We start from the raw sequence: 14,277 nt of genomic DNA, 5'->3' as shown, positions 1-14,277 counted from the left end.
TGTCTACTGTGAACTTTTTAAAGTTCAAAAAAAGAGTTCTGATAATGTCTCTACTTGGAGATGAGACTTTAAATTTCTTACAGAAAGTCTGCATTACAAATTGGGCACATGGATTTGAAACTCTGCAAGTGGCAGGTAAGGGTCTAACAAAATACGCTTTTGATTTCATTATGGGAAATATAGGATACAGGATCTCTGCCTCCGCTGCTTCGATTTTGACTGTTCTCTGTTTGATGTGGTTCTTGCAAGACCCTCAGCTGTATGGAAGGGCAACCAACTCCTGCTCTCTGTGCATTACATATCCAGTCACGTCCAAGATCAGCAGACTGTTACATAACAGCCTCATTATTTGCTCTGCCTGGCCTTGGGTTCTTTTTGTGTGAATTAATTTTTTGTAATTTGTTTAAACACAAATGTATTTAGGAATATGCATGTGAGCACAATATTTACTAAAATAAAACTTAAACTAGATTTTGACACAGGGCTCCTCTACAATACAGGGCCACACGATAACCAACCAAAGATAACTAAAAATCAACTAAGTGGCGATGAATGTGGGGCTTTTGGGGCCCCTGGGAGTCTGGGGCCACATTTGTTCCCTACTTTTCCTGGCTGGTAATCCAGCTTTGATAATGATCATATTCTTAATCAGCTTTTCTTGTTTGACTCTGGAGTCAAGAGCTAAATCACAACAAACCAAGAAAAATTATCCTTATGATGAACTATTTGTTGTAGAGTTGCAACAATTAGTCGATTAATCAATTAGTCAATTGACAGAAAATTAATTGACAACTATTTTGATAATGGATTAATTGAAAAATGTGAATATTTTGTAGTCCTCTGTGATAGTAAACTGAATATCTTTGGGTTGCAGACAAAACAAGACATTTCAGGTTGCATCTTAGACTCTGACAATGACAATGATTGATTTTTTCCCCATTTTCTACATTTTATAGACCAAAAAAACAATCAATTAATAGAGAAAATAATCGACAGAGTAATCAGTAATGTAAATAATCATTAGTTGCAGCCCTAATTTGTTGTAGCTGCGTCATACTGATCTACACTGGTCTTGATTATTATTTTATTTTATTACTTTTTGAATAGTTTTTAACTCACATTATCTACATAGTTTTTGTGGTGGTAGTTCACGCTCTGTGAAGCACATGTGCTATATGGCCTAAATAAAGTTTTGCTCGCTTTGTATGGTTGCTATGATGCATCATGACTTTGTCGTTACCTTACCATTACTTTCCATTTTTCCGTTAATTATTCTAAGTTGTGACACATGAGAGGGACTGAGCTCCCCTTAAACTGCTTCCTATATTATTATTTATTATTCTAATCTTTCCTTTAGGGTGACTGGGCAAGCTTCTTCTTTAAAAGCAGCTTTATTGAAACAAGTATACAACAAGTTTACTTGTGTATACAACAAGAGTGTACCATCACAAACAAGCCAGAGGGACTAAAGGTTGAAATTAAAAAAAAGTTAAATAAATATCCTGTAAAGCTTACAGTGTTTATATGTTTTAACAGCTTTTTTGTTTGTACATTTAGATACTGAAGAAATATATTGTTTGATATGGACAGTTGATATGGACATTTTGCTTAATAATTTGGATTTGTGAATATAAAATTTACTAAATAGTAGGCGAATTAATTAAATAGAACTGCAAACAAGGATTCCTGTTATATTCAGTGTATCCAAACAATACATTTTCCCAAAGTAATAAAAAGTGAGGATAGATATGACCAGCAATAAATCGTGACAACTTACTTCACTGATGTTATGTATGTTGGCAAGACCAGAGTAAATGTAGCAGTGTTTCTCTGAGCTCCCCACAAAAGATACAACTTAGATCAGTATCTTTCTGCAAATAATGATTGTGACTGGGTGAGCTTCTGTTTTTCTTTTAAACTATTTACACAGTGGAACAGTCAACGGCTTTACCGACAACAGTAACAAGGTAATGTATGCTCAAGGTAGTGCACAGATCATAAGACATCATTAAAGAAATAAAAAGAGAAAGCAAACATAAACCAAATTAAATTAAATCAATTACAAGTCAAATTCATTACATAAGACTGTAGTTTTCACAGCTTTAGAGTCTGTGCAGTATTTCAGTGTGTCCAGGTAGGATTTTAAGTAGGAGGAGGAGTAGAAGACAGTGAGGTGGGGTTTCGGTTTTGCAAATTTGCTGGCATGTCTGGATTTTTTGTAATAAAGAAATAAGATTAATAACATACATTTTCTTGACAGACATTTCATCAGCATAGCTTCAATTTTGAGTTTGAGTTGAGTATCTAATTTTCTATTTAAAAAAAGATTAAATGAAACCAAAAAAGTCTGACTACAGTCAGGTATCTGAGGGACTAAAGGTACAGTCCCTCAGATCAGAATTCCCTTTACATAAATTTGGTGGAGTAGTTAGATGGATGACAGCATCAAATGAGTACAAGAATGTTATATTCTAATAGGAATTCATTATAAGTAAACCTTTAACCCTCCTTGTTAAACAATTGACCGACAAGTAGTATGCCATTATCTACCCATTCCCTTAAAAACAATGACTCGCGTTTAAAACATATATCTTGATTATTCCAAATGTAGTATTTGTGAGGGGAACGATTATTATGTTTAAATACCAAGAGACCAGCATAAGAGTAACTGTTTACGAAAATTGGAGCGTTTTTACAAGAAAACGAGTGCGCGAGCTATTCACCTTGCGTGGCGGTCCGATAACGTCACAGCGCGTCACTTCCTGCCGTCAGACAGCCAGTTCAGGCCAGTTCACTACGTGTTGTAGTACTCAGTCTGTCCCGCTGAGCTGTCAACACACAGCAGCCCATACTCTGCGTGTCCGTTGCGACAACATTTTTCTATTCAACTTAGTCCATTTTCTTCTTCAACGACGTTTTCCTTCAGATAACAGCTGCTTTCATCTCACCATGACTCGGAGGTGATCTTCAGAGTGTCCGGGTGGTTCTGGGTGAGTCTGTTATTCAGAAACATGTTGCGGTGTCTTCACTGCTGTCATCGTCACACATGTCAGTTGCTAGGGCTAGCAGGGCTAAAAGCTAAAGCGGTAACGTTAGCTGCTGCTGCTGTTGCCGCTGCTGCTCCTGCTTGTGTGGACGTCAGCTTTCATCATTTCACGCAGGTGAGAGGCAGGGAAACCAGTCAGTGATACCGGTGAAATGGGAATTCACTTCCACATTGTCTGAAAAAGAAAGTACAGAGGAAGACACATGGATATTGTTAATAAGCTGGTAACTGAGTAGCGGGCTAACAATGAAGCTTGGCTAATGTTAGCCAACTAGCCCGATGAATCCTCTTCCTGGCTGTCTGGGGTTTATAGCTATGATTAATTTGTCAGTAGTTTGGCGTTAAACGTTTCTTAGTAAAACTAAAAAGGATATAGTCACGTTAGCTAGTGACAGGTTAACCTAGATGAAACCAAGGAAACCCGTAAACCAAAACCACATCCTGTTACAATGTACACCTTTTTACTACATGGCAGCTAATAATAACACATATTGTAACATTGATTCTTTGGTCCCTAAATGTCGATTTGAGTTACTTTTCATATAGTGTTGGCAGTCATTTTATTACAATAAAGAATAACTCTGTTTAGGCTGTTTGGTCAACACCTGTCACTCTGGTGTGATTAGTAACAAGCAAGGATGTACTGTACACATGTCGAGCCAACCAGCTTAATTAAATCATCAATAACCTTGGGATTGCTTAATTTCATCACACACACCCATTAGCTGTCATAACTTTAATGTGTGAGAACGTTCAATTGAAAATATGTAAAACAAATTGTGCCTATAAACATGCTCAATCTCTCTTTACTTCTTTGAGTCATTGTTTTATCCAATTATATCACAGGTCTTTTGATTGTTTTATAATTATTGTGTAGCCTCAGATTAATATATTGTATGCACGAATTAACAGTAAAGAAACAATCTGTTATCTCATGAAGCAATGTCAAAGATAAAACAGCATCCTGTTTGGCAGCCCGAGGCACATCTACATCTAGTATGAAATGCAAATGGCCCCTTTACACTGTCCACGACTTGACAATGGTTTTTTTATGGCTGCATCATACAGAGGATGTGTGCACCTTGCAGCTAAAGATAGCCAGCAAAGGTTAAACAAGAAGTGCTGAAACACAGCGTAGTATCAGAACTGTATGAAAAAGTCATTGTTGCTACCTTCTGATAGTTTGCAGTAGCTCCTTGTTGTCCTAAGTCTCTTGGTGGACTCCCTCACTAGTGACCGTCTCACATAAAAACTGAATTTTTTGTGGGCAGTCTGCCCAAGGCTGACTTATATTTCCATTTTGCCTTGCCATTATTGTTATGATTGGCCTTACTGTACTGAAATTTAGTGCCTTGAAAAATGTTTTGTATCATTCTGCTAATTGTTACTTTACTATTACTTCACTGTAGATTTGTTTGGACTATTGTTTTGTCTTCATTATGTAGTTTTTGCCTGATTATTGATTTACCAGCAGTATGACCTTCTAGACACAAGTGTTTTTAATCTAAAACTAAAATAAATCTAGATTTACTTTCACTTAGACAGTTAATAATCTTGATCTAGAGTGGCTACGCTTGCATTGCCTGTGGCTACATGCTGTCAGCGTGGATGTCATTAATTGAGACTGCTGCCGGCTGCTGTTTATTTATTAGTGCTGCTGGCGCTGCATGACTGGCATACCCAGACTACAAAAGGTTTCAGTAAACAAAGGATCAGAAAGAGATTGGGCTTTGTATAGCCAGCACTGATCAATTTAAAAATGCCCTGATCTAGTTCAAGTTTATTTGTGTTGCACAAACACTGATCATGCAGACCAGCTCAGAGCTAATTTATTCTTTGTCTATTCACTTTTCAGTTTATATATTAACAGAGACAGTGGACTGGCTGGTACGTGTCTGTCTCCGCTGCCACAGTAAGACTTAGGAGATAATTAGTTTATGTGGATTTAATGAAAATGCGACCTTTGAGTTGAGAAGAACAATATCCACACACAGAGTGTTGTTGTTCCCACAGGACATAGGAATAAAAACTACCTACTGAGCCTATAGACCAGTTCAGCCTTTAACTACACAGTGAATGATTCATTAGTGATATGCAGACTTGTTTTATGCAGACTGGGATGAGCTGGACCCACTGCTTGGAGGAAATATGTCTGATGAATTCTGTATCTCTAAATAGACTTGTTGTTTTAATATCATTTATCAGGGTAAAATAGGAGTCATTTTTGAGCAAGATTGAACAACATTTGTGATATCCTCAGCTCAAGCCGTGCACGCACAGCAGTCAGAGACATGCCCTACTGGTGAGACAACAAGAACTCATGTTTCAGACTATTCTCTTTTCAAAAGCTTCACAGTAAAAACTAAAACTGAAATGAGTATTCAACTGACTTATCTGTTGACAGGAAATGTAGCCTATCTATAAAAACTCTGGTAGTCCTTTTTAGTTGTCTAATTCACTTTATTTGTTGATTTGTTTACTCTTTATGTCTTTATGTACCCATGGTGATAGCAGAAAGAACCTGGGGCTGATCGTTGTAGATAAAATTCACACATTCACTACATGTAGAGTGTGAGATTGTGTGATTTGAATGTCTGCTTATTAAGTAAGCACTTCACTAGGCACACAGGAAATAAATAGACCAGAAAAAAAGGTTAAAAAAAGATGTGGTTGGTTATTGACGTAAGACCCACTACATGTCTTACATTAGTGTGCACTGATGCATTTTCAGAAACTGAACATCGTTCATTTTCTAACTTTGACTATAAGTTTTAGCTTAACAAGATGTGCTTTTTGGTTACCAGTTTTCCTTTAGAGGTGTTACTCTGCCTCAATCATATGGCAGTAGATAAATATGCTACTTAGTTTGAGTGGCTCCTTCTTCACTTGGAATTAAGTCTACTAATAAGAGATTAGCCTGAACGTTTTAAGATTTGTGCCCATATGCTGGCTACTTCGTTCAGTAAGGCCAGGTAGCATAGGCATACAGTCTAAATGTATGTGTTGGTTTTACTGTATACTTGTCTATGGATTAGGTTTGACAATTTGACTTGGGTAAGCTACTGGATGAGTTCTTTAATTGTTAAAAAAAAACAAACCTTGTTGCAGCTTATTATATATGTGATCATGTGGATTCCCAGAATCGAGGAATTGAGCCTGCTCTTTTCACCTTTGAACTTCTTTGTGAGAGGGTTTGAGGTTCTGTCCAAACTGGAGATTTGGAAGCGGTTTAGTCTCAAGTTAAGAAGTGAGGCGCCAATATTCCACAGGTCTTTGAGCCAACGCCTCAAGACTTTTCACAGGTGAGCTTAAGGACAGCGGCCTGCGATGGAAGGCCTGCCAGTGTTGATTCAGAGTTGAGATGAGAAATATCCTGACATGGTTAAAGTCCTCTCAACAGCCCAGCACTGTTAGATGTGGGAGCTCCAGAGCAGCATGATAGAGAAACCGATCTTTCTATTGCTGGCCTAGTGGTTTGCCTCTAACAAGCCCAGGATAAACCAGCAGCCTTTTTTCAATAGAAGTGAGATGAAACATTAGGAATAAAAATAGAAACAATTGTGAAATTTAACAGACTGATGCAAACCTGAGGACTGAGTTGTTTGTTTACATGAATACATCAGATAACGCAGAGTTTATTATGGACTAGAATTTCCCTGCTTTTTTTAAGTTGTGTAGTCCAGCGACTCTGGTACCTGTTCATTTTAGAATTAATTTTAAAATTTTACTTTTTAAGGTTTTGCATAGGTTGTTCCCTAAAAATGTAACTTAACTCCTTATGAACCTGCATGCAGTCTGAGTCTACAGACTAATGTCTGATGATGTCACCTGTAGTGACCTGTTGCGCCCTTAGTCTCGTAGTGATTCATTTTGAGGTTGCACAACTGGATAAGATGCTGTGTCGAAAAAAAAAAACGTCAGCTGAAAATCTGACCCTTATGCTTTGTGGACATATTAAATTCTTATGCATCACAAAAAGCCTCAAAAGTACACTTTGTCTTTGAAATTACTTGGAAGACTTCCATTTGCTCTATTAGCTTGTATCATGATATCGCAGTATCCCACCATTTGTCAGGCACTAGCATCCCAAAGATCGTCCTTGTCTGACTGCATCTCAAGACTGAGTGGGGCAAGATGGGAACATAAACCTCTCAGGGGCCTGTTTGATTGAGACCCAGCAGTGAGGACACAGTTTGAGTTATATTTATTTCCTGTACGCATTTGTCATACCGGGATTTTAAGATTGCAATCAATTTCAGCTGATTTACGTCTTTCATCTGAGTGTTCCCTAATACACAGATGAGATTTGCGACTTAATTTTGCTTATGAAAGAAACTGTTGTATAATCTGTTACATCCACATAGAAATATTATTTCCCACCCTGGGTCATAATGTGCCATAAAGCTGCTCTATGAGGTAAAAAACGTGTTTTAATCTCTTGCACAGTGGTATCAGAAGTTTTTCATAGACTGTCAAGCAATGCCAATGTTAATCCAAGAGCATGTGGTCTGACTTAAAACTTTTGATCTGTAGGATTATTGTTTTTTCCCAGCCTTTTCCCTCCATTATTTCTAATAGGGTTTTCTCTGGATGGAGCCCACATACTGAGCCCTTGGTGATTTTTGTCCTCCTCTATTCTCTTTCCCACTATATTTTAATAATAGCCTATAATGTCAACAGTTCTTCTCACTTGATTGTGATCGAAAGTGTGTGGCACCATCTCAAAACATACAGTACCAGTATCGATGATGAATTTGCAGCCCAAACTCCGGATTATCTTTACAAGTTGTGGGTGTTTGCTGCATCGATAGGTGAGTTTGAGTGGGTGATTTGTATTACAGTAGGCTTAAATTGTGTTAGAGTTTGATGAATTCATTTTTTATTCCATTTAGTTTCATACTGCCTTTTTGATATATAAAAAAAACATATCCTCACTAATGACAAAACAAAACTTATTGTTCAGTATGTTATCAGTGGCGGTAGGCTCTTGAAGCTGGCTTGGGAAGAGGTTTTGGTTCGGACAACAGAGGAAGGGCAGGTGGTCATAGATTTTTTAGTAAAGCCAGTGGCCACAGTGATAAACAGCTTGATTGGCCCATGATGTGAAACAAAGCTTGGCTATTATACCCCATGAGTGGGAGGGGAAGTGATAAAGAAAGCACATTGAGTGCAGAGTATGATGGTAACAAAACACTTTCCTCCAAATGCTTCCATGAATTATAGACTTCTGTCATTAGGTCATGGCTCATTGTTCACGCTTTCCTTTTTGTCTGTGTGTCGAAGAACAGGACAGAAAGGGAAAGGACAATATGTCTAGTCTTAGTTATCCTGGAGTTATTCATTTATTTATGGTAGTTTTGCTTTGCTCATGTTCAGGTTATTTTAAAATACAGTACCAGTCAAAAGGGGACTGGTACTGTCTACATTAAGTGTCTGCTGAGCTGTTGCTTAAATGGGATCTTAACTTTGTACAAATTATATTTAGTAAATGATGATATTTTGAGACAACACTATCTTCAAATGATTCAAGCACAGAACTTGAAGCATGACCTTAACATGACATTTTAAGCTACTGTTACCAGACAGTGATGCATGACAACGACCTTTTTATTACTATCACTTAAGACATAAGGTGACATTTAAAGTTAAGTCCCATAAAGGGCTGAAAATCTAATTTCATTAATGATGAGTCAATAAACAGAAATGAATTGGCAACTATTTAAATAATCAATTGTCATTTTCTCTAGCAAAAATGCAATACATCGTCTGGTTTCAGCTTCTTAAATCTGGGCATTTGCTGCCTTTGTTTGTGTTAAGTGGTAGTGAATTAATTATCTTTGGGTTTTGGACAAAACAAGCATTTTGAAGACATCACCTTTGGTTTCTGAGATATCGAGACAGGCATTTCTCTGTATTTTCTGTCAATTTAAAGATGATTTATCAAGAACATAATAATGAAAATAATCGTCAGTTGCAGCTACAGTCCCAATGTTGTACAAACATTGCCTCTGCATATGAAATAAATGCTTTTAAAAGATCAATTTGCTAATGTTAATTAATATATTGCTGATAGTAGGTTGCAATCAGTTGATGAATTGGAGTGTCAGAGAGCCACGACACAGTAAAAGGAATTAATAATTTATTGTGTCCATAGACAATCACCTCATATAGTATGTACCACCGGGCTCTATAAAAGCTGCGCTTGATATTTTAACTAGATTAGTTTTGGTAGCTGTTTGTGTCTCTACGTCTGTTGTGATTTAACAAACATTCTTGTCTGTCATCATCTTACAAATACTTTCTGTTTTCGTAATACTGTTTTTCCCTCCCAACAGAGAATAGCCAGTGTTGCTTATTAATACAATAGCAGACTAATCAAATGAGCGACAACAATGTGGCTGTAGGCTGGGCTGAATGAATCTATAAATATCTCTGAAGTCATGCTGACTCCTAGAGGCCCCAAACAGGGTCCTATGTATTCCAGTAAGAACACTGGTTTCTCCTGTGATCCTCGTCTTCACAACAAGAGACTCAACATTTATTTTGTTGTTAGTTTTTAGTGGGAAAAAAGAGGATGGGAGCTTTATTACATTGTGTGTATGGCATTGGGAACGCCAAGCCTCATGAGTTGATGTGAGTCAGGAGGCATCACCTGCCATTTCATAATGAGGTCATGATTATTTAAGTCATGGCTTATCATGTTGACACCTACCCAGGCTTTTTAGTCACTGTGGGAAATAATTACTGGGGATGGAGAATAAAATGGATGGTCAGCACAGGACAGGATTAGCAACAGCAGTAGTCCATAGGAGCTGGTGGGAACAGGAAGATGTAAATCCGAACTTTAGATGATGGGAAAACATTTCAGTAACCCTTTAGTCTGGTTTAGTCCATGAAATTCCATCCAAAATCTGCGTCAGTGTAGACGTGGTTATCGGTACTCTCTTGTGGTTATTCCATGATGCTGACAGTCTATTGTTGGAGTTGTTTACTTCAAACTTATCAGACAGTTCACTCATTTCCAAATTTGGTTTCCTGGGGCCAGTTGAGTTTTATTTAACTCATTTTAGTCAGTTGATTGTGTCTCTAAAACTGTACACCAGTGTGTTTTTTACATTGACTGATAGGTTTGATAACTTCAATACACATTAACCATTATTGTTTTTCCTTCAGGTGATATGTTACTATTTTGTTAAAGTCTCTCTCCTAGTTAACCTCCATAGTCAATTTAATGGAAAGACCCGACCTTTTAGAAAGATATGTTTGTAATGTGCATTGTTTGTGATCCCTCTCCTCAGGGTTCCAGGTTGGTGTGGTGAGAGAGCAAGCTAACTACGGGGTGGAGCACTGCCTGGGGCATTGTGTCCCTGGCTCTCAAGGTAGGAGCACAGCAACCAGCTGGAAACTTCTGCTTTACTTTTTTATGGTTTTCATGTTATATGTAGCCATTTTCAACCATGTTATCCACAAAAATCCACTTTGAAACAGCCAGACACCCAGGCTGTTAATCCCCTGGAGCTGACTGCACTGCAAATATACTGACTAGTTATGTGAGGAGACTCTAATAGCACCTAGAACGTAACAAAAACAAAAAAAAAGAATTTATGGGACAAGGGCTTACTCTGGATTATTTTGGAATGTTTGACAATATTAATCGGCTGAGCTGTGCTTTTTTTGGATGGATTTGAGGGAGCCTGTGTTATGTGACTTTATGTATTGTAAAGTAACAATGTTTGGACAGTGTTTTTTTTTTACCCTGCTCCAAGCAATATTGTATATATTCTTTCTCTCTACACGTAAATGTTTAGCCAAAAAAACAGCCCACAAGTGATGTTATTGTCACTCAGATGCACACTATGTTCACAATGGGCCACATGCGAGAATATTTTTGTGTTCTTATCCTAAAACTTCCTCAGTTTTCCTGTTTTAAGGTTGCTAGTCGGATTTACCAAACTCTCTTTGACTGCAAAAATTTGACGTAAATCACTCAGTTCACTCTTGTGTATGCCCCTTTTTCATGAGTAGGTATGTGTTTGTGAAATTTGATCAGTAGGATAACTTACGCCCCTAAAATTGCCATAAAAGGCTGCCTATTCTGCTCCATTTGTCAACGAGTTTCATTCACAAAAGTGTTATCTAAGAGTAAAAAGAAGAATTTCACACCGTGTAGCTTCAAGTCCTGCTTTCGGAAGTCAGCAGACAAAAACATAACGTATTTAGTAGTGTCTGTAATAGGGGGTCCGAAACAATAAGAAAATTTTATTACAGCTGCCAGAAATAAAAAGGGAACAGTCTTCCTAAAGTGAAGCAAAGGTCAAATGAGTGGTTCTTGAGCCCCAAGTTTTCCACAATAGTTCCATACAGTTACTACAGATTGATTTTGTGACAGCTCCCTGTTCCTGCACTCGCATAAGTCTAACTTCATCTAAACAAAAGTAAAACTTAACTTGCCTCCTTCCCCAGTTAACATGTAACATATTGGTATTTGAGCCACAAACAGGGTTAAAATGTCCAGCCTGTCAGCTGTCAAGCTTTAACTTTAGCCTCTTGTCTGTTTGGACTCTGTAATTATGGAACTCTCTCTGTTTTCTGAGGTTATAACCCTCTGTTATCTGAAAGGATGATTGAAACATAACTGTGACTGTGTCACAATCTCTGATTTCAGTAACCACATAAGTGTGATACTTAGAAATCTGTGAGTCACCATACCAGAACAGCAGTCCCATAAAAGACTGTATCCATGATGCACTGATGTCGGCATTTCCAGTCATAGCAGAGATTGGGGAGGGAGTGTTCTCTTGTTGCTCTGCATCCACTGCCTAGTGCCGGCCAGGGGGCTGCTATTGTAAAATACTAGGAAGGGCTTGGTCCTAAGCAAAATATTGCGCTGTATGCCAGAGAAAAGTCCACACGGGTGCAGCTGGCAGATAAGGTTGAGTGTGGGGGGTAGTGATACAGAATCAGTGGTTGTTGCCGGGTGGTGGTGGCGGTAGCAGGGTGGCCCTATGGGTACCATGCCTTGACATGCCAGTGCTCCTCAGCAATCTCCCCGTGTTTGTGTTACTTCATGGTTGTTTGTTTTTCTTTTCTGTTTATGTGCTCTTTGGCCACCCTCTTTATTTGATGCAAAACCATGCTCTGCCAAAGGCATCTCTTAATCATGATCTGCCTCTTTGGGCTTTGACACTAAAGACACAGTCATGGTTGCGCAGAGGAAGGCCATTGTTTTCAATAGAGAATGCAACTAAGCTCCCCTGAACAGTTGCATGAGGGAAACTGGTTCTCACTGCCTTGATGACTTTTAACAAAGTCATCTCTACCCACATACCTGTAAAAGGCATAGCATTCTTTTAGCAGACAGAAGGTCAAATTTTATCAGTGGCAAGTTTGGTTGTAATTAGCAGACACAGTCTCAAGGGAATGCAAGGGTATGCGAGAGGATGGGAGTGCCAGATCAGAAAATTTGTCTTTTGTTTTTACATACATATTCCATGTTTGAATTGAGCAGCTTGTAGTTGAATGATTAGCTGTGAATAACTGTATGATATTAACGCCTGAAATCTTTGCACATTATTCATATCACTAGTACATTTATATTGACCATTTACAAACAGATTTCCAGATGTAATACGCTTGGCAGGCACACTACCTGCAAGTTATGCACTTTTATGGGAAAGCCTGTGCTCTGTATGCCTCTTCGTCCTCTTACCCTTCATCCCTCTGCCAGTCTTTTTTCTTTTTCACCCATCTGGGTCACCAGTAAAACTTGCTTGACATATATATCTGATGGTGTTGTTGACAGCATAGGAGATATTGAACAATTCTCCAATACTTTTTATCTGCACCTCTGTAGGAATTACAGTATGTCACCTGATTGGGTATCTCTTACTGAACCAGAAGTTAAAGTTCTTTTTGCAGTAGTAGCTGAGTTGGAGAGTATTCTACTGTAGCTGTATGTGTGTATAGTACAGTGTTTGTATAGTGATGTGCCAGTACTATTATAGAGTACATTGACTGAACAGGACTGAGAGTGTGCTGTACAACAGTAACGCTGTGTGTTTGCTAACATGCCAAGTGGTGCTGTTAAAAATCACAGACACGCAGAGGCAAGTTCTGCTCTACCCTTCAGCTAGTTCTGATTTCAAGCACATCCGACATGTACACAATGAAGCCAGAAATTGCTTCCTATCTCTAATTTATTACTTCTCACCAGTAATAAATGTGGAATGGTGGGAAGTTATAAATAAGGCAGCTTTTTTCATAGTTATTCCCTGTTTGGCATGCCAAGCCAAGCTCTGATGACATGCTTTTCCATGTCATCATGACAGCCTCATAGCCTATTGTGGTCCTTCAGTGGTGCTGTAGTATTAAGATGTATGGCTGTGTTGGAGACCAAAGAGAAAGCGATGTTTATAAGTCTCTCTGTGTTCAACTCTTAGTGCCTTTGTAGCTTCTGACTGAATCTCCAGTTTAAAGTTTAGTCTCTCTCCTGCCTTCCTGTTTATAGTATTAGATACCATTCTTATTTTACTGTTTCCTGTTCACTTTCATCCATTTCACAGCAGTGTTAAGTTACTGCTGATGAAAACCCAACCCAACATGATTTTGCTGATTCATATTGAAAGCTTTCCACCGGCAAACCAGCTGGAGGCTTTTAGTGTGAAGAAGTTACAGGAAATTAAATGCATTTATCACCAAGTTAGCAGAGCTTTGTTAGCAGTGCTATTCTCGATACAAGAATACTATACATAACAACATATGGAGATAATTGTCACTATTTGGTCAGCAGATTAGTTTTAAACAGGGAGGAATAGTACAAGCAGAGACAGCCAAAGTGAGATGTTAGATAAAGACTCTTAATGCATTTTCTGGAGAGCAGCACACCTCCAACACGTCATCAAGGTTAACAACTTCTTCTACCACGCTGTGTCATGCAGTCAATGAAAAACACTCTTCGCGTTGCTCTTGACAGCATGGCTCGACGTAACTACCCCCACCACCATAGAAAAACCTATAAAGCTCCTTGACCTATTTTTCTGTCACTGCCCTCATCACCCAAACGCTGGGTTGGCATCTTAGCATGACATGATGGGATGTCACCAATTACAGCAGAAACCATCTTGGAATCCTGAGTGTATTTTACTGATTGATTACCAACCCCTGACCTTGAAGTCAATAGCCTAATTTTATTTTCTCTGCTCACAGTTTGACTCAGCCTCACAGTTTTTCTG

At 38.4% G+C, this 14,277-nt stretch overlaps 1 protein-coding gene across 3 annotated transcripts in view; it reads left to right on the top strand.

The window, feature by feature from the left end:
- The first annotated feature begins 2,507 nt into the window (after positions 1 to 2,507).
- atp13a3 (ATPase 13A3) overlaps positions 2,508 to 14,277 on the top strand; it is a 39,579-nt gene continuing 27,809 nt past the window's right edge. Inside the window, exons 1-2 of one of the 3 annotated variants that reach the window (XM_067596786.1) lie at positions 2,508 to 2,990; positions 10,345 to 10,425. The gene's annotated coding sequence lies outside the window, so the exon portion shown is untranslated. Of the gene's footprint in view, positions 2,991 to 3,058; positions 3,162 to 10,344; positions 10,426 to 14,277 lie in introns of those variants that run through there. The other 2 variants (XM_067596784.1, XM_067596785.1) reach the window with 2 other exon arrangements.

This window comes from Thunnus thynnus, chromosome 8 (genome assembly GCF_963924715.1).
Source record: "Thunnus thynnus chromosome 8, fThuThy2.1, whole genome shotgun sequence".
Lineage (NCBI taxonomy): Eukaryota > Metazoa > Chordata > Actinopteri > Scombriformes > Scombridae > Thunnus > Thunnus thynnus.
Note: the sequence above shows the minus strand (reverse complement) of the source record. Positions and strands in the feature narration are given on the sequence as shown.